Source organism: Pyrgilauda ruficollis, unplaced genomic scaffold (assembly GCF_017590135.1).
Source record: "Pyrgilauda ruficollis isolate IOZ18807 unplaced genomic scaffold, ASM1759013v1 scaffold6, whole genome shotgun sequence".
Taxonomy (NCBI): Eukaryota; Metazoa; Chordata; class Aves; order Passeriformes; family Passeridae; genus Pyrgilauda; species Pyrgilauda ruficollis.
Genome location: NW_024527710.1, coordinates 9,154,380 through 9,176,624, shown reverse-complemented (window position 1 = coordinate 9,176,624; position 22,245 = coordinate 9,154,380). Strand labels below are relative to the sequence as shown.

Below are 22,245 nucleotides of genomic sequence, written 5' to 3'. Positions count from 1 at the left end.
TTCACATTCTTCAGTTTCTTTGAACATGATCTACAACTTATGATATTTAGCCAGTGGTCAAAAGCTTTCCAAAACCTTAACGCATGCAATATCTGGCCCAACTACCACAATAACTGCCAACAAGGTCCTATGTAGAGTTTTTACAGTGAGATTTGTCATCTCTCCTGTCTCTGCCTGGAGCACAAACAAATCACAGGAAGGAGTAAGGAATGAGGCATGAACTTAAAACACCTCCTGAATACAAGTGTTTTAAAGGCATCTTGTCTAGAAAATGACCACACTTGAATTTCTTTTGCATAGCAAGGACCTAGATCATTTATTAACATGAAAGGTGATGTTGAACAGAAAGTCTTCTGGATCCATTTTTCCCTCATGCATTTTGCAGTTTGGGGCCGGAGGGAAGTTTGTGGGAATTCGTTTAACTTTTAACAGCATTGCCACAACTGATTCCAAAATTTGAAGAGATTTCTGGCCCATCAAATCCTAAAACTTAGTAAGTTTCCAAAACATGCTGAGACTTCCAAATGAAAATTTTGATTTGAGAGTTCCTACACAATATGTGACTTTATAGGTAGCAGACATACTCAGAGATATGGAGCGTAAGTTCTTTCCAAGCTGACTGGCTTGAGCAGCAACTTGTCTTTACCTTACTGACTCACTAACTAGTCTACAAAGGGCATTATGTCTACACAAAAGCCTTCACATCCTAAACCAAACACTAACACAAGCAAATCTGAAATAAAGCTATTCCCAGAGTATCTGCTTGACTATGAAAGCACCCATACTCAGAGGAAAAAAAACCAAAAAAAGCCTCCAAAACAAAAAACACAGTAACTGAACAGTACATATATTCTCATTTCCTATTATTTTCTTTTAGAGAAGTGTTTGATTTTAATTTTTAAATAAACCAGTTCATCAAAACATAACAAAAAGAACCCAGGGATGCACTAAATGCTGTCAGTAGTGCCTCATTTCCATGTGCAGAAAATTGCAGGACAGTGAAAAATTTATTGAAATAGCAGCTGCAGGAGTGGAAGTTGATCAGCACACACACCACTCAGCCCCTGGACAAATACAGCTGGAGACAATCTAAGGAAAAGTGTTCCTCCTATCACACCACATAGAAAAATACAATGAATCCTATTAAATTAGCACTTGGCAGAGAAACAAGCCAGTGGCGGGGGTGGGGGGGAAGCAATGGAATCAAACTGCTGAGCACCTCCTTGAAGTGTTTCAGCCTTTAAAAAAAAAACAAAACAACTCATAGGGTAGTTTCCAAGTCAGCAGTGACTAAAAGTCAGCAGCCACTCTTCTAAGTGGGAAAAGGACATAAAAAAAGACAGCACTCTCACCTCCAGCTACAAGAACTTTTACTGCCCATGGATAAATTCTATCAAAAAGATCCTTGTCAGCCAGACTGAAGGTTACAGCGACACAAAGCTTGCGTGCAAAACTGGAATAGGCAGCAAAATACCAGAGAACTCAGGAAAGCCATGAAGTCTCTTGCAACAAGCAATCAAAATGCCTCTCGAAAACAAAACTAAACAAGAAAACCCACCCCAAAAACAGAAGGAAAAAACCAAAACCCCAATCCACATCAATGGACTACTTTAATGAAAATACAGAGACATTAAGAACAGTAATCCAGCATCCAGCACAGCAGCATCACTGAAGCGTCGATTTTTTGGTTGTTGTTGAAGATCCTGTGAAACTGCCAACTCTACTTCACTAAAAGTTGAAACTTCAGAAATTGAGAGATGCCAAGAACAACTCCCTTTCTAAGTCAATTTCCACAAAGAAAATCTACTGTAATCTCAGAAAGACAAAACTTCCACAGTGCTCCACAACAGACTCCATTCCTTATTAGCATTTCCAGCCACCTGCTGAAGTGTGCTTCCAGCCAGGATTTCACAGGCTCACTGGGATTCACAAATTTTAGAGTTTCACCAGTTCTGGATTACTCCACTAGCAGAACTCCTTATAAAAGGCAACAGTCATTTTATTAACCTTATTCTAAAACAGCTGCCTCATCTAACACAACTTCTTTTCACTGGCAAAAAATCCCAACAGCTTGATGTTGGCAAGTATGGGATGAACTCAGAAATGGAAAAAGGCCTTTTCTTGATTTGTGACAAGTCATCAATGTTGGCAACTTTTTGGCCCTAAATTTGACTACGAAATTTCCTGCACAACTGAGCAGATGATAGGGAAAGAGAGGATTAAGGAAAGGGAGATAGCAATGAGTAGGGCGTTCTACAAATAAAGAATATTGCAGGAGCCTGAGACAGCAGATCACAAAACACAAAGGGCTGCTGGTCATTAGAAAAAGGCCAACTGTGTTGAATGGCTTAAGCTGTTGGGTTTTAAAGTCAAGGACTGGTTTAGAGGAAGAGGTTCTTAGGTATTATAAGGTTTATAAACTGTAATAAAAGAGTGACTTTCTCAGGCTGGATAACCTTGAAATTCCTTTTAAACCATACTAAAACAAACATGCCCACCAACTCTCCCAAACGGAATCAAGAAAAGGCAACACTAACCACAGTAGATGCTATTCAAGGCAATACACAAACCTCAGCATCTCAAGGCCAAGGGCTCCATATGGAGAAATGCAAGCCAAAAGCAGGATTTAGGGCCAACTTCAAAATTGTACATATGTAAAAGAACTGCAACCACTTTAAGATCCTCACTGCATCCGAGCAACTCGTTGTCACCAGCCCCAAGCCCACAAGAGTTCAGAGACGGAAACAAAGTTATCAGTTGCAGCAGAGCACTTTCCCACAGCTGCTTTTAATTAAGCTAATTTGGCAGTAGTGACTGACAGCAAGCAGAGCCTCCCCAAATCACTTTGCAAGCATTTTTGCCAGTATTTTACCATCCGTGATAACCAGGATACTTGATATGAACTAGGATCTGTCTGAGGTACAGCATTTTAGAGCTGTGTATCCACCTTCTAAAATCATCTGGCACAGCCACTGCTTACAGGTAAATGGAGCCACTGTTTACAGATAATGGAGTGTGCGGAGAAGGTGCAGAACTTGAGGAAAGGCATTGGATAAATTCCACTGAGAAAACCACTCCTGAAAAAGCAGATAGATCACTTGCCAGAATCCCATAATACCTTGGCCATACTGGTAGTACATGAAATCTATAAATTATCACATGGATCTTGAGGAGATTTTGGAGCTGAAACAAACAGAAGGGCCTATATAGTTTCTAGCCTAGTTGTGTAGTTTTTTGACAGCATAGGGCAGGTTTAGCCTGAAGAAATACTTTTGGGTTATACCATGATGTCAGAACAATCCAGGGTATGGCCATACTATGCAAATTTAAGCCCCATGAAGGGAAGGAGAAAGGGTCTAGAAAAGGAGTAATTTTAATGGCATCTAACTACACGGAATTTTTTTCTAAGGAAAAATCTGTGACCAGCAACTGGAGTGGGAGACACTAATGGTATCAGTACAAGCACTGGTACATGAAACCAACACACATAAGGAACACATAAGGAATAGATGGATCAGTAAATATAAGTCAAGAACACGCAAAAAAAAAAAAAAAAATCAGCCTTCTGCAGGAATGCTTAGCATGTACCCACACCAAGTCTCTCTGGGTCATTCAAGGTATGAATATCTGATACAAACACTAGTTCAGATTAAAACACTGACCTGGCCACCTCCAATAAATGCATATTGCTGACACTAAAGCCAGGGAAGTTGCCAAGAACCAAGCCTTAAGTCTGAACCAAGGCAAAGGAAACAATGAGTGTTGCAGGATCGTAAGCCTGGGCTTCACAAGAGCAGAATTCAGGGACCAGCTTCAGAAAAACCCACGGGATTTGGGCCTTGGGAGAAGACTGGTGCAGGACAGTTTGCTCATTTTGAAGAATGACCTCCACCATGCTCAAGAATCATAGAGCCGATGTGCAGAAAATCAAGAAATGGTACCAGAAGACCCATGTGGATCAACAAGGAGGTTTTGACAATACTCAAATATAAAAAGAATGCACACAACAGGTGGGAGCAGGGTCAGGCGAGCGGGGACAAATGTAGAGACACTGCCCTGGTGTGCAAAGACAGACTTGGGAAGGTCAAACCCTGCCTGGAGCTGAGAACAGTCAGGGACAAGAAGTGCTTCTACAAGCAATTGGGCAGTAAAAAGAAGACTAGAGAAAATGTGGGCATCCTGCCGAGAAAAAAATATGGAAAAGGCCTGGAGAAATGGGCAGGCAGATCTCATGATGTTCAGCAGAGAAAAATGCAAAGTCCTGCTCCTGGAGAGGAATAACTATGCCCTACAGGCTGGGTGCCAACCTACTGGAAAACAGCTTTGCAGAGAAGAACCTGGGAATCTGGGTGGAGCAGCTGAACCAAGCCAGCAGCATGCCCCGGTCACAAAGGCAGCAAGCATCCCCCCAGGGTGGGGGACCCTAACCCTGGCTCAGCACTGGGGGGGCTCTGCTGCAGGGCTGGGGCACTGCTGGGCTCCCCTCTGCACACAGACACACTGGAACAAGTCCAGCAAGCTAAGATGATTAAAGGATTGGAGCACCTGCCACGAGGGGAGCCTGAGAGAGCTGGGATTGCTCAGCCTCGAGCGGAGAAGGCTCAGGGAGATCTTGGTAACTTAACCTGCTGGGAAGGATTAGAGAAGGCAGAGATGGGCTCAGAGGTGAGATGCCCAGTGAAAAGACAATAGGCAATGGGAACCAACTGAGAAGCAGGAAATTCTTTTAAACCTAAGGAAAAAAACACATCTGTACTATGGGGGTGTCTCCTAGTTACTACTATTTTGTGGCCCTATGAAACACCCTTGTGTTCTAAATAAGTATTGCTCTTAGGATTTTAGTGCAAGTACTGCCCCTCAACTGAGATTGCTTCAGATCAAATTAAATGCAGAGGAATCAACTGCAAAAAAAGACAAACCTTTCAGTCAGCTGGTAACACAATGCCAGGCAAAAATTCTTAACAATGCCTTAAAAAAGTGAGAATTCCATTTATCCTCAATAGAGCACAGAATAAATCTAATAACTACAAGGTTGGGTTTCTCTTACAAATAATTTCCTTCCAGTATAATGAAATATATTGTTAATGGCTACTACTGGAGTCCAGGAGTGAAAATTCAATGATCCTGCTGAGGTCGTGATTACTACACATAATAAACTGGGTTTTACTACTGGCTTTCACAAGAGGAACAGCCAGTTAAATACAATGTGCACACTGGAGTGTTTTGGCCAGGAATTGAGTTAGAAGGATCTGGGCAATTTCTCTACAGTTGTTCAACATATTCAAAATGACTGAAGTGTCCTGCACTGACAAATTCCCCCATCAAATTTCACCTTCAGAAGATTTCAAGCAGGTGGATTATTAATGCCCTGCATTCTGCTGGTGAAAATTTACATAGTGATGCCACAACATAGCTTCCAACCACATCCCCAAACAGCCCATTTCCCCTAGGCCCCCTCCTTTGAGCCATCACAAGGACTCCCCTGGCTGAAAGGTCAAACTGGCAAAATGCCTTTCCATTTTGGTTTTCTGCTGTTTTGCAGTAGGCTGGCATTGTTTGCCATGCCATCAGTCAAACAGAAACAGCTGGCTCAAGGTAAGCTGTAGAAATAAGGGCTAGGGTTGAAGCACAAAGAATGCGAGCGATGTTCCAAAACACAGTTATAGCCAGTGCTAGCAGTGTTTGCTGCAGCCAAAGCCCAAAGGCACATTAACACCTTTCTATCCACTCTTCCTCCACTGTGGCTCTACCCCTACCAGGCATCTCGTTTTCTGCTCCCAACAGATTCCATCACTGAAAGCTACCTACCATCCCAGAAACATGCAGAAGAATGAAGACAGATTGGGAAAAAAGTTATTGTGGCCTATGAATATTTTTTTCTTTTTCAAGCCTGCCTACATAAGGTCTTCTCTCAATGAAATTACACTGTAGAACCTGTAAAATTATCCATGAGGACAAACCATGATGAGAGGTAGACTCAGCACAAAGTGCTTCAGTGAGTTTGCACTATGCCTGCTACATCTTGTACCTACAAGGGGTGTCTTCTGACACTGTGGCTTAGATCACTTTTCAAAGAAAACCTCACTCACAAAGTAGTTTTTTTGCCAACTTAATATCAAATAAGCCCATACCAGAATGCCGTGGAATCACAGAATGCTTTGGTTTGGAAGGGATCCTAAAAACCAGCTAGTTCCAACCTCCTGCCATGGGCAGGGATAACTTCCACTAGACCACGTTGCTCAAACCCCTGTCCAATCTGGCCTTCAAAATTTCCAGGAATGAGGCAACGACAACTTCTCTGGGCACCCTCTTCTAGTGTCTCACCACCCTTACAGTAAATAATTTCTTCCTAATATTCAGTCTAAACCTACAATCTCTGTTTGAAACCATTTCCATAAGCATAAGTACATCAGAGTCAGAATATAGCAGTGACCAAACTGAAGGTGTCTCACTTCCATCAGGATTATCAATTCCAATCCCAAATTAACACCACTCTTAGGCCACACAGGATACTTTCACAGCAAAGCAAAATTTAGGATATTTTCACACCCTGTGTGGCCCAGTACATCACTGCAATTGCCCCCAGCACAGCTGTGCCATGATAAGTGCTCACAGGGTGAGCGGAGGTGGTAAATTGGATCACTGAAAAAGTATGGGACAAAACTCTCCAAAAATAGTCCTTAAAAACGTTGCTATTAAGTAGTCACTTGGAGCAGATTTGCCACAAAAATCAACACACTATGTAACTGTACTCTCAGAAACTTAGATTTGGAAAGCTCAGGTCCTTTCCACGGAACTTAAATGATCCCTGGCAAAATGGTAACATTCCTTAAAAGCGGGTCTTAAATAACAGCCCACCTGTTGACATTCAAATAAAACACAACTCTAGTGAACAGCAGCCAGAGACTGTGCAAGAATGTGGTAAATAAAACACAGGAGGAGAGAGCAGGGCTGTCCAACAAGAGATGGAATAATTGCAACTTTGTCCCCAAACCTTTACTGGTTTTTTTTATAGTTTATCTCCAGAAGAAAAACTGTCTGGAAAGTTCCAGCATAATCAACTTCTCAATCTAGAACAAAGAAGGAACAGTCCTTCCACAACACTGAAGGACAAATAAGCTGTATCAGAATACACATCTTTGAAGCACTTTTTGTGACATCAGAGCTAATGAGAAAACATTCATACTTAATTGGGGGATTCTCCACAAAACTACTTAGTAAATCCATAAATGCATGCTATGAAGACGGGGCAGTGATCCAACAACGACTAATAACATGTCAACAGTTCCAATGAATAACATATTAGGAGCAAAAAAAAAATTCCAAACTCGGTGTGAAAAACCTCATTTTTTATCTTGCACCAACAGTACCCTCTGCTGTTCCAAAGCTGCATTGCATAAGGTGACATCCAGCCCTGACCATTGGAATACTCCATCCATCAAAAGCATCTACCTAGCTTTATTCATTAATTATGCCACTTCCTGTAAAGATGTTCCAGATATGCTGGTTTCTTCCTACTATAGAGCCAGGTTTTTTGTTAGTTATAATGTTAATGTATTTATTGTCCCAAGACCTTCTTCTGTGATTAGAAAAACAGAGTTTTAGCCTTAGAAATAATTTTTAAATTAATACTTTAAAATTACAAAAACAATATAAATTGAAGGCTATCCTCTAGGGAAGACAAGACCCAGCCAACACCACAGTAATATTTTCTGGAACATTTCTGAAAAGCCAAAAGGGGGTTTTAGCTTTTAAAATCAGTGTATCGCTCAACAGCCACACATCAGAGAAATCCAATATATATTCTACCACAAGGTTTCTCAAAACACAACTTGAAGGCTACATCCCATCTGGCAAATGGCCCTAGGGGAAACAACACAGGAAGACTCCTGTACTCCTGATATCCTCTGATAATGCAGCATGCCTGTGCTGGAAGAAGGACCATCACACTGCAGATGCAGCACAGCAGGAGCAGAACCAGGGAGGTGAGGCAGGGAATACCGCCCGCTTCCCCTGTGATGAAAATTCCAGACCCACCCAAGTAGGGTGACCATGAAGCTTCAGCAAGAGCCCTGAACCTGAGGAGACACCACGCTCAGAGTGTGCAGCTGATGATCACCATCAGCAGAGAAATTCAGAAACTGAGTGTTCTTGTCCCCTCATGTGGAAGGCAATGTGAGGGAGGATAAGCACAAATTGCATGAGCACTACAAGGGAAAAAATGCCCCCAAGTGGGATTTGAAGCACAGACTTCTCACCACAGGCAGCCTGTACGAACAAGCACAAGGAGGAAAAGACATACAAGAGCAAGGAACGCTCTAACTAGATTACATGGTTAAGATGACTGTGCCAGAATTGAACTGTGAATGAATACACTGAAGTATAATCCAGAACTACAGGGGGGAAAAAAAAAAAAACAAAAACCCAAAACAAACAAACCAGAAAATAGAGCTCTCTTAGTACAGAGAAGAAACAAACTTGTACAACTTGCAATGGAAAAGAAACCTCTATTGCCTGATCTAAAAAGCTTTTCAGGACATGGTGACACATGACAGAAAATGTCTACAGAGCTTAAAACCAAAAGAAACTGAACAAAACATGTTGTCTTTAACTATATTGTCAACAAGACACTTCCACCCAGTTCAGTGTCTTCTTCTGAAGTGATGGGAAGCATCAGTCAGTCACCTTTGACCAAAGGACACAACTTTGAAGTTTCAAGGCTGGTTTCACATCTTTCCAGCAAGAGCAGACTTAGAACCAAATTTTCATACATTTCACAGCAACAGCAACATGACTTCCAAGTGTATGGCAAGTATACAAATATTTGATCTTGGCAAGGGAACAAAGTACTTCCAAGGGGACTCAATGGTGTTGTAATGAGCTACAGTGAACAGCAAGCTGATCTGAATTGGCACCACAACACTGAAACCCCCATGTCTTTGCAATGAAAAGCATCAACTAGAGCACAACTGCAAACCACATTTTTCTGTTCCACTCATTCCAAAGAAATACATGCTGGAGCACCACACTCCAAGAAACATACACACAAGCTAGGGAGTATTTAGAAGTAGCAATGTTTAATTTTTTTTTTTTAATTTCTCCACTAGAATTATAAAGCCCAAATCTGAAGAAAATAAGACTGCAAGAAGCTTATCACCTAATCTAAAACTCACAAACACATGTTGAGGGGAGAAAAAAAATTAAAACAAGAGGGTGAAAGTCAGAAAAGCTTGCAACTGACTTCATTGTGGTCAAAGGGATTTAGAGTAGACATCAGGAAAAATCTGTCTAGAGGGAAGAACAATTAAGCACTGGGACAGATTGTACCAGTTTCCATGATTAGATTTTATAGAGTACTTATGACATATGTTGAAATAAAAATATTGTTTCTAAAAGCCCAGAGAAAGACCTGGGGTAGTTCTTTCCAGTGCTATTTGCTACAATTTCCTACAAAGGAAAACATTTTCAATGGCCATTATTCAAATATACAACCTTTAAAACAAGTAGTAACATTTAAGGTCAGATAATCAAGAAAACACACAGTACTAGAAATCAAGCTTATTAATCTACACTTTAAAAAAGCATAGGACAATTATTTTTCAAATTAAATATTTACTAAAGTGTCTTAGAAAGTACCTAAATGTTATACAGAAGGAAAGGAAACTGCCTTGTACTTCCAGCTCCCTGTTGTTTCTTAATGCCAGTGAGGTAGCTGGACTAAATATCAGTGCCAGGAGCACAAAAATGCAAGATAACGGCACTGAGGTACATAACATAAATATGAAAATAAGTTAAAAATAAATACTAGTTATGTTTTCAAAATATAAATAATTATTTTGCAGCTTAACACTATCCCTTTCTTACCTACAGACTGACTGCTCAGGACTGATATTCTCACTTGCTGATATTATCTTGCTGCTGTCAGTGCTTTAAAAAAAAAAAGAAGAAAATTAATTTGCAACCATTTTTAGCATCAGGACAGCAATAAGGAAGGAGGCTTCTGCTTTGTGGCCAAAGAAACATTATTCTTCAATACTATCCAAGTCCTAAGAAGGTTACAATCAAAACAATGTAACTTCTTTCTCAGTACAATGAACCAACATCCCTCTAGAAATTTGAAACTGGTTCAAGCCTGTCCTTTAAAAGAAACCAAAAAACATTTGCCTTGATGGAGAAACAACACGGAAGAAAAGACAAATTAAAAATTATTAACACGGATTTGTGTCCATCTTCAAGATGAAACTTGCAGTATGCAAGCACCTCCACATGTCTGCAATCCTGACACAGCCCAACATTCAATACACAGTTGCAGGGGATTTATACGCCACGTGATTCCATGCAACTGCATTCCCCAAACACTTCATTGGACCAGACAGACATTCCAGAGATGAGGCTTCACACTGTACAGGATGCAGGAAGGGAACCACCCAGCAATCTATGCAGAATGAAGCCTTCTGGAAACATTCATCCCACTGGACACGGACAAAGGAAATACCACAAATAATGCTTTTTAATTAAAATGTGTTACAAAGCGTACACAGGCACACACCAGAAGGAACTGATAAAAACTATTATAAGATAAAATATCTTAGAAAAGGAGTACACTTCTCAACTCTTGCTAAAAGAAAAGAAATTATGGTATTTGTTATGGATTAGTAGCTTTGGAAATCTCACCTTTCAAGGACAATAGGTGGAGGTGCTATGAGGAAGAGACAACCACTACTGTTGGTGCAGTCACTGCAGGCAGAAAGACAGACAATTGTGTGCAATGGCTAAAAGGACTCAAAAGGGAAAGAATTTGCAACATACAACACTATGGTTGCCACCAGCATACAGCTTATTGCACAATTAATGAAATACCTCCAGTGTTCCTATACCACAGAGTTTTGAATCAATGAAGCAATTCATGGGAGAGATTTAAAGAGCTTAGTGTGGATACCTGACTGAAAAAAATAAACTACCTCAAAAATAGTTTGGAAAACAACATCTGTGCTACACCAGGAACTGCAGAACTTGAAGAAAATTGAAGAAAGATGTGCAGAAAGTTGAAGCATGATCAAATAAGCAATACAAATGCTCAAAAGGATTAGACAAACCAAACACAAGTACAAAAGGGAGACTTTAAGGACACCACTCCATTTGGATACAACATGTTGCAGTCCCCAACTCCCTCTGAAACAGGTTGCAACCCCAAATTTATAGTCATTTCAATAACGAACAACCTATGTTCAACACTCCACATATCTCCACATTTTTAGTCACAATCCAGACATGCCTGTCATGAACAGCTGGCAGCAGCAGAAGCTGTTAAAACACAGCAGTGTTCACACACAATGCAGCCAGTTTCAGCAGCTCTGCCTTCTCCAGAGGGAACCAGTTACAACACGCATGGCCCCCCTGCAGCCATCATCTTCTCAGGAGCCCTCAGCCTCTGATTACACAGCAGCCATCCTCTTTCAAACAGCTCTTTGTCATTCTGAGCTTACTAAACAGCTGTGTGTCAAGCACTCAGCCTAAATGAGAAGTACTGCACAAACAGCCACTGCCTTTCCTCACTGACCTTCTCATCTGTTGGGTTCTGAAATTTCGAGAGACAGCCCTGATTACTTTGGTAATTACTTCTCATGCTGTCTTCTGGTCTTCACTTTATACCTACAATTATGGACAAAAAAAAAAAAAAGTGTAGGCATATGGAACACATATTCCATTCTCACTCTATCCTGCAAGTCCTTCAGGGGAAGGAAGTGACAATGGCCACAGTTACAGATTAGGGTGTTCTGACTGGACATTAGGAAAAATGTCTCTACCAGAGCACAATGGAACAGGCTCTCCAGAGAGGGTGCCTGATACCTGAAGTCTGCTTTTCTACTCATCACTCTGTTCTGTACTCCCTTAAAAGTAACTGCTTTTGGACTGATCCCCTTGAGGAGCATAAGGCCTTTGTGGCAGCAACATCAATACCTACATTGTCATTGTATATTCAATACATTCAATATTGTACATTCCATGTTAAGTCTCCCTTCATTGACCTGACATTTCTTCAACCAACTCCAATACGAGCACCTCCAATGAAACCAATGCATGATAAAGAGGCGTTTGAAACAGAAGGCGACGTACCAAAAAGTATATAGAACTATTTAACTGACATAAAACAGCAAAAAAAGTTTGGGACAAGAGGTACAGGAATACCCAAATACAAAAAAACCCCAAACCACTCCAAATGACAATGAACCCTTTGTTCTACTACATCATGCCTGGTCCCTAGGGAGGGCTGCAGACAAACAAGGGATTGTGCAGATGATCAAACACCAGGGCACTGACACAAGGGCTGTGAGGACAGACTGAGGCAATGAGCTTGTTTAGCCTGCAGAACACAGCACCTGGGGGAGGCCAAAGGGCACCTGCAGCACCTGCACAAAGCTCCCCAGAAAATGGAGTCTGATTCCCAAAGTGCCACGTGGTGGGACAATGAGAGGCAGTGGGCACAAGGTGAAACGAGAGGTTTGGACTATTGGATGTAAAGAGAAATCTGTTCACCATGAAGACAGTGATGCATTGGAAAAGACTGCACAGAAAGGTTGTGCAGTCTCTATTCTTGGTCTCAGCTAATAATTGATGCTGCTTTGACCAGGAGGTTGGATGAGAAATTTAACACTAGTTGGAATGAATGTTGCTATCCTCTAATTTTGCAAAGTCTTGCTCTATTCTTAAAAACACTTAAGATTTTTTATAGGTATTTTAAACCTGAACAAATTCAACATTAAAACAAATACGTGGAGATTTATTTTCCTGTAGCTTATCATATCTGGACACAAAAGATGGAAAGGGTTCTTTTTCCTACTATTTACACATTGCACATGTAGGCACACAAATGTGAGAGTGTACTACAGTTATCTTTAGTAAAAGAGCTCTTTTACTAAGAGCTCTTTTACTCTTTCTACTAAGCCTGCAACAATAATGGCTAAACAGAATCGAAGAGAAATATACAAATAACTCTGGTGAAAGATGCAAAAACATTCTGCTTTAAACAACAGAACAGAGATGAAAATTCCGAACATATATTTCTATTTATGAGTATGACTAATTCTGATATATCCCAAGACTAATTCACAATCTCACCCTGCTTTGCTAGAATAAATCTACTTTCATCTTCAAGCTGATCTCATGTCAACAGTTACAACGTGTAAACCTAAGTAGTACAAAGATTAGTTGCTTTCAAAGAAAAAAATGTAGTATGTTCACTTAATCTTTCAGGTGCTTGCAACATAGGAAACATTTGGAAAAGTACAGCTTCAAATATAATATATTTTTTTCCAAGTAAGTTCTCATAAAGAAGTTTAATATCTTGAAATACTATTTATTCTCCTTCCTAAACTGGCTTTCTACAATCTTGGTTAGTCATATATTCTTAGCCTTTCCAACCTCTATGCAGATGCTAAATTATTTTCTGAACACAGGTAAATTCTTAAGAGTCTCATTATAATTTCTACACAGAGTTAAACATTCACTACCCTGTCTTCTTAAACACCTTTTGAAAAAAACATAAACAAATAGAATACTTTGCCATTCTTTTAGGGCAGCATTTCTAGAAACATTAGTTATCTCCCCATCTTCTTAACTCATGTTCTAACTAGGCTTTAGGGGTGCTTTTTCAGAGAACACCATTAATCTGGGAAGCTCAATACCATGTGAAGATGGTAACAGAAGCTCTCATATAGATTTACAAAGCAGTCAGACAAGTTTATCTGAAAATCTTAACAGGCACTATTATACAAAACGATAACATATCCATCTCAGGAAACCAAAGGTCACACACTGCAGGAAGAGAGGAGAAGAGGATGGGAGAAACAACAGTACCTGCTAACAGCACTGCCAGTTTTCTGAGACACTCTGCTGCTTGTGCCCCTGGCCTGAGCAGGCGCAGCCGTCCTTACAGGAGACTTAGCACTGACCGCGGGGCAGAACTCACCTGCACACGTTTTGTCATGAGAGACATATGCAACAGCTGTGCTTCTTAACACAAACTTGTCTCCCAAAGCTTTTATTTTACTTCTTTCTTTAAAGTAGGTGAAACTAAGAGCAGCAGTTGGTTCAATAATTATAAACATGCCATCATCACTCGTCAGAAGACTGCAGCGTATTTTCATCTTCAGCTCCCATACCAATTCTACCTGATGGAAAGCAATTCAAATTATCAAATGTGTCTTTATTCTCCTCCTGCTTCAACCTCTGCAGAAGGATTTGCAGTTTTCTGGACCTTCCAATTATTCAAGATTAAAAGCATCCAGATTTTCTCCACAGCAGCAAGCCATGAAATGACATTAAATATTAAGAACTTTTCTTCTCTCTCCTCAGCTGGCAGAAGTCCTTTAAATAGAATGAGCTGTTTTGTAAATGAATGAAGTAACAAAGTCTGACTCCCTAAGAATTTTAGATTTGTCTACATTTTCTTCTCCCTGCAATAATGCAAGCATGGTACTCAAAACCTTATATTGCTGTGTGATCTCTCCAGATTCTTTGGGCAAATACAGAATTTCAACTGAATGCAAAAATAAAAAATCCATTAGGAAAGACTCCTGAAACCAAATGTCAGGAGATAAAACCAGAAATTTGCCAGGATGTCATCTGAATGATCAAATTATGAAAATAGCTACAGGCAACAGTAATGGACTGTTAAATATAAGTTGATATAAATAGCAAGGTTTCTCCAAATTAAGGTACTGTAAAACCAAATGACTCCACGGAAGGCTTTCTTACTTTTCACCCAGGGGATGGCAGCTGTCATTCTGTACCTGCGATGAAAATAAGAAAGCTCTGGGTTTTTGGTTGTGGGGTTTTTCGTGGTTTTTTTTAACCCAGCATTTTTGCCGCGGCCGTGACGTGGCGGGCGCGCCGGGCCTCTGCCGCCCCCGCGCGGTACCCGGGCGCCACTGCAGGCCCGCCCGCCCCGTCCTGCCGCACCTGCGGGGCTCCGCGGAGCCGCCGGGGAAATCCTGATGTCCCTGGAAAAATCCTGATGTCTTTGGAAAAATCCTGAGTTAAGCACGTCGGTCTGTCCAGGACGGATTTAAAATAACATTTCCTAAAGAGCTGGAGGGAGAAGGAAGAGAAGGACCCTGTATTTTCACACAGTATCAGTTCTCTGGACTAATTCACTACACAAACAAGTTTTTTAGATGTCTGAACGCAAGCCAGAGGAGCAGAAACCGCTTAGCCAGGAGCTCTGCAGAAACTTTCCAGTACAGAAATCCCATTTTACATTACCTACTCTGTCATGTTATTTAGTCTTTACCAAGACTGAAGTATTTAATTGGGAAAAAAAACAGCACAGAACCAGGCAAAAAACTTAATTCCTTGCCAAAAAAAAAAAAAAAGCGTGCAATTTTCACTTCAAGCATGAGGAATGATGTGACTTTAAATTAAAAAATCAATACTTATAGACACAGACAAGTATAAAACATGAAAAAAAAAGGTCACATAAGAAGTAAAAATTTATCATACAGACATCTTAGACATTTTCATAAACAGGTTCTTGAAGAAAGAAATCCCAAGATTAGTTTACACTGAATGGGGACAAGGATAAGTAAAGCTACTTATGGGGTAATTCCCTTCCTGTAAAAGCACAAACACACAACTGCTGAGCAAAGTATACTTACACTAGCACAAAATTATGTCAACATCAGTAATTAATACACAACCAAGCCAAGATGGTTTAGGGTGTTTTTTAAAATCATTTGACCACATGGTTGCACATTAAACAAAATGAAAATAGTCCTAAATTCCTGAAATTACATTAAAGTCTGCAGTAAGAAATTCTTATCTTAGCTCTTTTTAATGCTGTAATTATGAAGTTTTCTAGAAATGAGTGAACTTACCAATACCAAGTTTTTTTTGCTCTTACCCTAATGGTTCTTCTCACTTCTCAACTGCAATTTTCTGAGGTCAGAGTTAATCTTTAAGAAGGAATTCTGCATCAAGCCTGTATCAGAAGAGTGGCAAATCCACTACACAGCAGCAGATTTCTCTAGTCCTTCATCCATCCACCCATCCTTTGACACAGGAAGTGAAAATTGCATAGGAGAGCACAGCATAAAGAATACTTAGCTCTAGCATACAAGCTATTTTTAATTCTTCTTGGAAAAAAAACCCCAAGTTTTAGTAACTACATCAAGAAACAAGACGTTCAAAGGTCAAAAAGCACCAGCCCAAAGTGCCTTCAGATAATGGCACAGTTTCTATTCATAGAAGGACAAGCTGTTATATAATACAATATGCTGTAATTATAAAAACAACTTTGCGGGAAATCAAGTACACAGCAAGGAGAAGTAATACATTGCTATACAGTACTGAAGCTTTAATGTTTTTCTAATATGAATAAGGCCTCTTTTTCAGTCACAGAATGGTTTGGGTTAGAAAGAACCTTACAAGATCATCTAGGTCCAATTCCTCCACTGTGGGCAGGGGACACTTTCCAATAGACCAGGTTGGTCAATGCCCCATCCAGCCTGGCCTTAAACACTTCCAGGGATCCACTACTTCTCCAGGCAATGTTCCAGCATCTCACCACCCTCAGAGTGAAGAGCTTCTTCCTCACACCTAACTAACCTAAACCAATGCATAAACTTACCTTTCAAAAGTTTAGAAATACTAAAATTATATTTGAAGCATTGTTAAATAAAAAGGCAAAAATAGAAAATTAAATCAAAATTAACACACTTTTCCACTGTAATTCAATTTTCACTCTTTACATTGCATTAACTCAGGTTTTTGCTTCTAATGAAGTATCTGACCCAAACACAAAAGCTCTGGATGCAAATATATAGAAAATAATATTAAAATGAATCATAATGAAAAATAATAAAAGCCTTTTCATTGTTCAGATAAGGCACTTTTAAACAGAGATTATAGCAGCAGTGCTAACAGAAAAAAGCAGCATTACTAATTTCCTAGCAGCATAATGGAGAACCACCCATGCTCCACTTGGAACCTGATACAATTGTGTGGGGCAAGTCTCAAAAGGCTGAAAAGTCTTTGCAAGTAAATTCACAGTAATTAGGTTTCTAATTATACCCAGAGCATTAGTGATTGCTATGGTTAAAACAGCCTGAGCTGTTTCGTTATTCCTCTCTTTCTGAAAGCTCAGTCTTTCATTGTTTGAGCAGAAATTCTAGAAGTTTAGTCTGCCTGAACATGTATTTTTTTTAAAGTTTAAACAGAAGAACAGAGAGTCCTGACCTTATGTATGGAGAGCAAAATTAAACTTTTCCACTATAAAAAAAAAATACTCCCTGGTATTGAAGCAACTAGAAAGCGTGAAGTAGAGGTCCTTTGATGGGGCAAATCTGAAGGCTGAAAAGCCCCAGACCAGAATTCACAACAGTCCAGGTTGTACACTTAGCTCTGAAGGCACTTGCAGAGATGCATCTGAGGCAGCTTCTAGCAGCAACTCCCAGCAGCCACATCATGCCCTAATTACAGCACCTACATCACTCCACCAGCACTGCCCATGCAGACCATGCTTTACTATCGGCACAGCACTCTGAAACACTGCCCGTGCTCTTACGAGCATCCACAGGTGACCTCTGCCACAAGCAAGCAACTTCAACAAATTGCTGCCCTCCTGAACTACAGACACAGAATGTGTAATTATAGGACAGGGAGTCTCATTTGGCCAACTGGACTGAGATGAAAAACCTTGAGACCTTTATTCTATTCATAGCTCTACCCTTGAGCTGCTGCATGACGTAGAAAAATTTGACTTTCCTGTGCCTCAGCTTCCTCTGCCTTCCTGAGTCAAGTCTATTCATCACCCTTCATCCTGAAAATGAAAGAAATATGCCTCAGTACATTTTTTTCATTAGTATGTCTGGGCACAATTACAGCTGAGAAACAATATTTACATAGTATTTTATAGCTACTCTGAGATTGATTAACTTGTAACAAAGACAAATAGATGCAACTGCACTTATAAATTATTAACATTGCAACAGTAAGGGTAAGCCTTCAGAAGTAGGAAGCCATCAGCTACTTATCTGTTAGGAAAACTCAGCTTTTATTAATTTCTATGCCATCTTTTTTCCCACTACTTCTTTTAAAGCATACATGCATCTCTTCATAGTGCTTTGAAAGAAGATCCTCCTTGGAACATGCACACTCCCTGTAGTTATAAAATATATCAGTTAAACTTTTCTGTAGTTATTAACTCTTTTGTTCTCTGAGTGATTAAGGGGTACACTTCCTGCACTGCTGCAGCTCTGATGACTCACATTTAATCAGTGTCCAGACACTGAAACTCACAGGGTAACAACTGTGAAAAAGTGACATGCTGTAACACAACTGAATTAAAATAGGAGGAATCCCAGTGAGATATGAAAGAAGTTTAAAAAATGCATGTTTATAAGCACTTACAAATGGAAATAGCTGATTTTAACACATTCTGATTTTCTATTTTTTTTTTTTTAACTAAGCAAGGAATGCTAAATTCTGACCCTCAGAGATATAAACTTCCTGGATTGTTGAGGCCTTTGGTTATGCAAAATACCAATAACTGGTTAAGAAACATCCTGTAATTTCTGTACCTGACTAGAATTTTAGCACTATCCTCACTCACTGTTACTCTCTCAGGAAAGCAATGCATACAGAGCAATATAATCACCCAGTACCATGAAGGAATAACCACTTGAAATCAGCTACCTCAGGTTCTAACATCTATTCAGGATATGCATGCACAGTACAAATTACTTTTTGCTTGGATGCACAATTACATTCCTTCTCAAGTGCGGAAGAGATACATAATTTATAGAGAGCTATACCTCATGACCCAAGTGTACTTGTCCTTGCAAGTCATACCCAGGTTTTTTGGCTGCTTTATTGCCTCAGCCTGACACTGATGTAAACCCAGACTGCAATGACAAAAAATAAGATATTACAGTGACAATGTTGACAGATAACAAACTAGGAAAAATCTCCCCTGAAAATCATCCCTAAGTGTGACAGGCACAGTCAGAATCAGTACCAAGGCCACGCTCAGATTACAGCAGCGGCAGCTGTCCAACTTGAGACAAACCACAAATTACCTTCTTTGTCCCAGTGTCAGTAGAACTGGTGTGAAACAGAACTGAAATGAGCATGGAAAGTGCCCAAAGCCAGCCTGTCTGTATCAGAGTCAAGGGAAAAAGTGCCATCTATTCTATCAAATGAATGGAGGGGGAGCTCCCATTGAGGCTGGCAATACCTTAATCACTACAGCCAGTGCTGCAATGGTACAGGTGAGAGGTGGGGGATGCACGGTGAGGAAGAGGAAGAGAGGTAGATGACACAGCTCTCACAAGGAGGTATTGTTTCCAGCTGAACTCATTGCTAAGGGGTTCACAGTCAGCTGAGACGAATAAATCCTTTCACCTCTGAAAGCACTCAGCTGCAGAGCAATTGCTACCAGAGGTAAAGTGCTTTCACTGCAATGTACCTTTCCAGAATATGGAAAACTGCTGACTTTGACCTCTGGAAATCCATATTGGAGGACATAGCTTCAGCTGCATGTAAGACACTGAAAACTGTTCCTTATGAACACTCTCCCAATCCACCCATCCAAGTCACAGGAACATACCCTTCCCAAAAATATGTGGGGAGGCTAGGGAGAAAATGCACAAATTGAGCAAGTGAAACACTAAGTCAGGCTGAGGTCAACTGAGTGAAACAAACAAAAATCACGCTCTGTTTTAAAGTGGACAAGTTCCTCAATTTTACCCATCACTAATAACACAAATAGAGAGGGTGAAATACAAAGGAACTCAGCATCAAGACAGTTGCTGTCAAGAGAAGCAAGAGCAACTTACTTATTTCAAAATGCAGAACTAAGGCCCAGCTGTGAGCAGGGAGATGGAGAAGTATTCTTGCACCTTACTTTTCCATCTTCCTAAAAGGTCAGCACTCATCCAGAACTAAAGCAGTAACCCAAAAAAGCCAAAATGAAGATAGTACAGGTACAGTGTTACAGCCACCCCTTGAAGCACAACATGCTTAGGGTGTTATGCCCTTAATGACCTTCACTAAACTTACTCCTTATATGCTCCTAAAGCCAGAAGAGTGTTCAAGGAGTTTCCTCCTCTGGAGAAATCCCAAGGACAAGGCATGTTACACTTGCTCCCTCTCTCAACAGCTCTGTCATGCATCATTTCCCATTGCCCCTGCAGAGTTTTGTCCTGTACTGTTAACATTATAGCAGCACTCAAAATTCCTGGAGAGACAGCTGGGTCATAAAGTAATGCTGGGTATTTCACTAAATAAGCAGTAACAGATCAGAAAAAGATGAGGCACTTTCATTCCCCTATGTTCCTTGTCTGTCCTGTGAAGTGCTGCCTTCTAAAAGACAGAGAGGCACTCGTGAATTTCTGAACTTTTAAGTCTCCTAAGTTCTGACTCACACTCAGTGAGCAGACTGTCCCCTCTGTCCAGGTGGCACACAGGCAGCTGCCGTGGGGGAGCCGGGCAGCAGCTCTCTGCGGTTACATTTAACAGCCGCAGCAAGAGCAATCAGGAACACACACACATCAGCTTCCAGCCAAGACAGAAATAGCTGGCACAATTACAGCTGGGAAAGATACTAACACAACTGAGTGTCCTGGAGCTGCTGGAGCTTAAGTTTAGCCATGCTCCTTATCCTGGCAGGCTAAGAGGGAGGACAAAAGTAACTTGAGCAGTGACAATTTGTGGGCACCAAATCAATTTTTTCCTGTGTTCTGCACAGATGAAAGAATTATCCACCACAGTTAGTACACTATAGCTTTAGGTTTCAAGCTGAACACAAGTGGAATACTTCAGCCCAATATGAGAAAAACTTAGAAAAGTTAAGTTACTTTACCAGACAACTCTTGCTTAAGTTCTATTTTTACATCTTTGTTTCTAATATTCACTGCTGCCTCAGTAACATTACTTGCTATTTTTAGCATTTCAAAAAAGCATCACTGTGATCCTCAAATCCCTAAAGCATATGAAAACTAGCAAAGAGATCCATAAAACTGTAGTTGGAACCATGTTATAAGAACTTTCTAAACATTTGTTTTCAATTTTGGTGCAAGAAGAACAGCACTAACATACATTGCAGCTGAGTGGATGAAACAAACCTTGAAGTTACTAATAACTCAAACATTGAAGAATTCACAATAATCCATCTCCGTGCTGTACCCAGTCTCTTCCTACAAAGCAAAAAAAAACCCCAAACCAAAACAAAACAAAAAAAAAAACAAAAAAACCCAAAAAAAAAAAACCCAAAAAAAAAACACAAAAAAAAAAAAAAAAAAAAAACCCAAAAAAAAAAAAACCAAAAAAAAAAACCCACAAAAACTACACCAACAAAAACCAAACAAAAACAAACAAACAAAAAAAAAAACCTGTTTCAGGAAGCTTAGAGTACTGCACAATACTGTCTAAAGCAGTCTTTTTAAAAAAAGTAATGTTCACAAGGTTAGCCTCTCAGGCTTTCCAGACTGGGAAGCAGAGGTAACAGCAATAAAGTCTACCTTAAAGAATACACAAACACACACCCTCTAACGCTAATGCCATACATAGAGAGCAATTAAAATTGTTACCATCACCATTTGCTTGCTACCACTCACAACAGCACTGTGAGTGCCTTGTCAAAAAATATGCTCCCTCAACCACCTAACCATCAATTCAGCCATCCCAACTCATACCACTTTCATTAGATTTATGCTCCCAGTGCCAAGCTGAGTTGGCCTGGAGTTGCTATTTTTTACAGGAGCACTCCTGCATTCACATCTTCTGGCAAAGGCAAGTAGGACAGTCACAGCAGAACACAAAACCATTACAAGACTCTCTCCACAGAGAGGACAAGTTTGTCTCCATGGCCTAGTTGCTCACACACCGACTGAATGTCTTTTCATTGGTTCTTCACTAAACAAAGAACAGAAGGAAGTCAGATGTCAGTGTACGTAAGACCCACACCCTTGACAAAGAACAAATGACACTCCCAGCAGCCCAAGACAACAGCTGTACCCATCCACCCCGGATACCACCACACATCCGTGAGCCACCTGAAAAAGAGTAAACATTTTCCAAACCCTTGCAAGAAGATCCATTTCTACAGTACATTGTTAGACCCTAATACAAGAATTGACAAAAGTACCATTTTACTTTGAAAGAGATAAACCAGTATTTATTTTGATAATAAAGGTTTGATTGCTTTTGATTAATTCAGCTTTTTCTGCTGCATAACTGGTTTCCATG

General features: G+C 40.2%; 1 protein-coding gene across 9 annotated transcripts in view; it reads right to left on the bottom strand.

Annotated features, from left to right (window-relative positions):
- Positions 1-22,245, bottom strand: part of ST3GAL3 (ST3 beta-galactoside alpha-2,3-sialyltransferase 3) — a 187,325-nt gene that overhangs the window by 145,161 nt on the left and 19,919 nt on the right. For 2 of the 9 annotated variants that reach the window (XM_041483432.1, XM_041483435.1), the window contains exon 2: positions 9,865-9,927. The exons of 6 other annotated variants lie outside the window; for them this stretch is intronic. The gene's annotated coding sequence lies outside the window, so the exon portion shown is untranslated. Of the gene's footprint in view, positions 1-9,864; positions 9,928-10,674; positions 10,738-11,560; positions 11,651-22,245 lie in introns of those variants that run through there. One more of the 9 variants, XM_041483434.1, reaches the window with a different exon arrangement.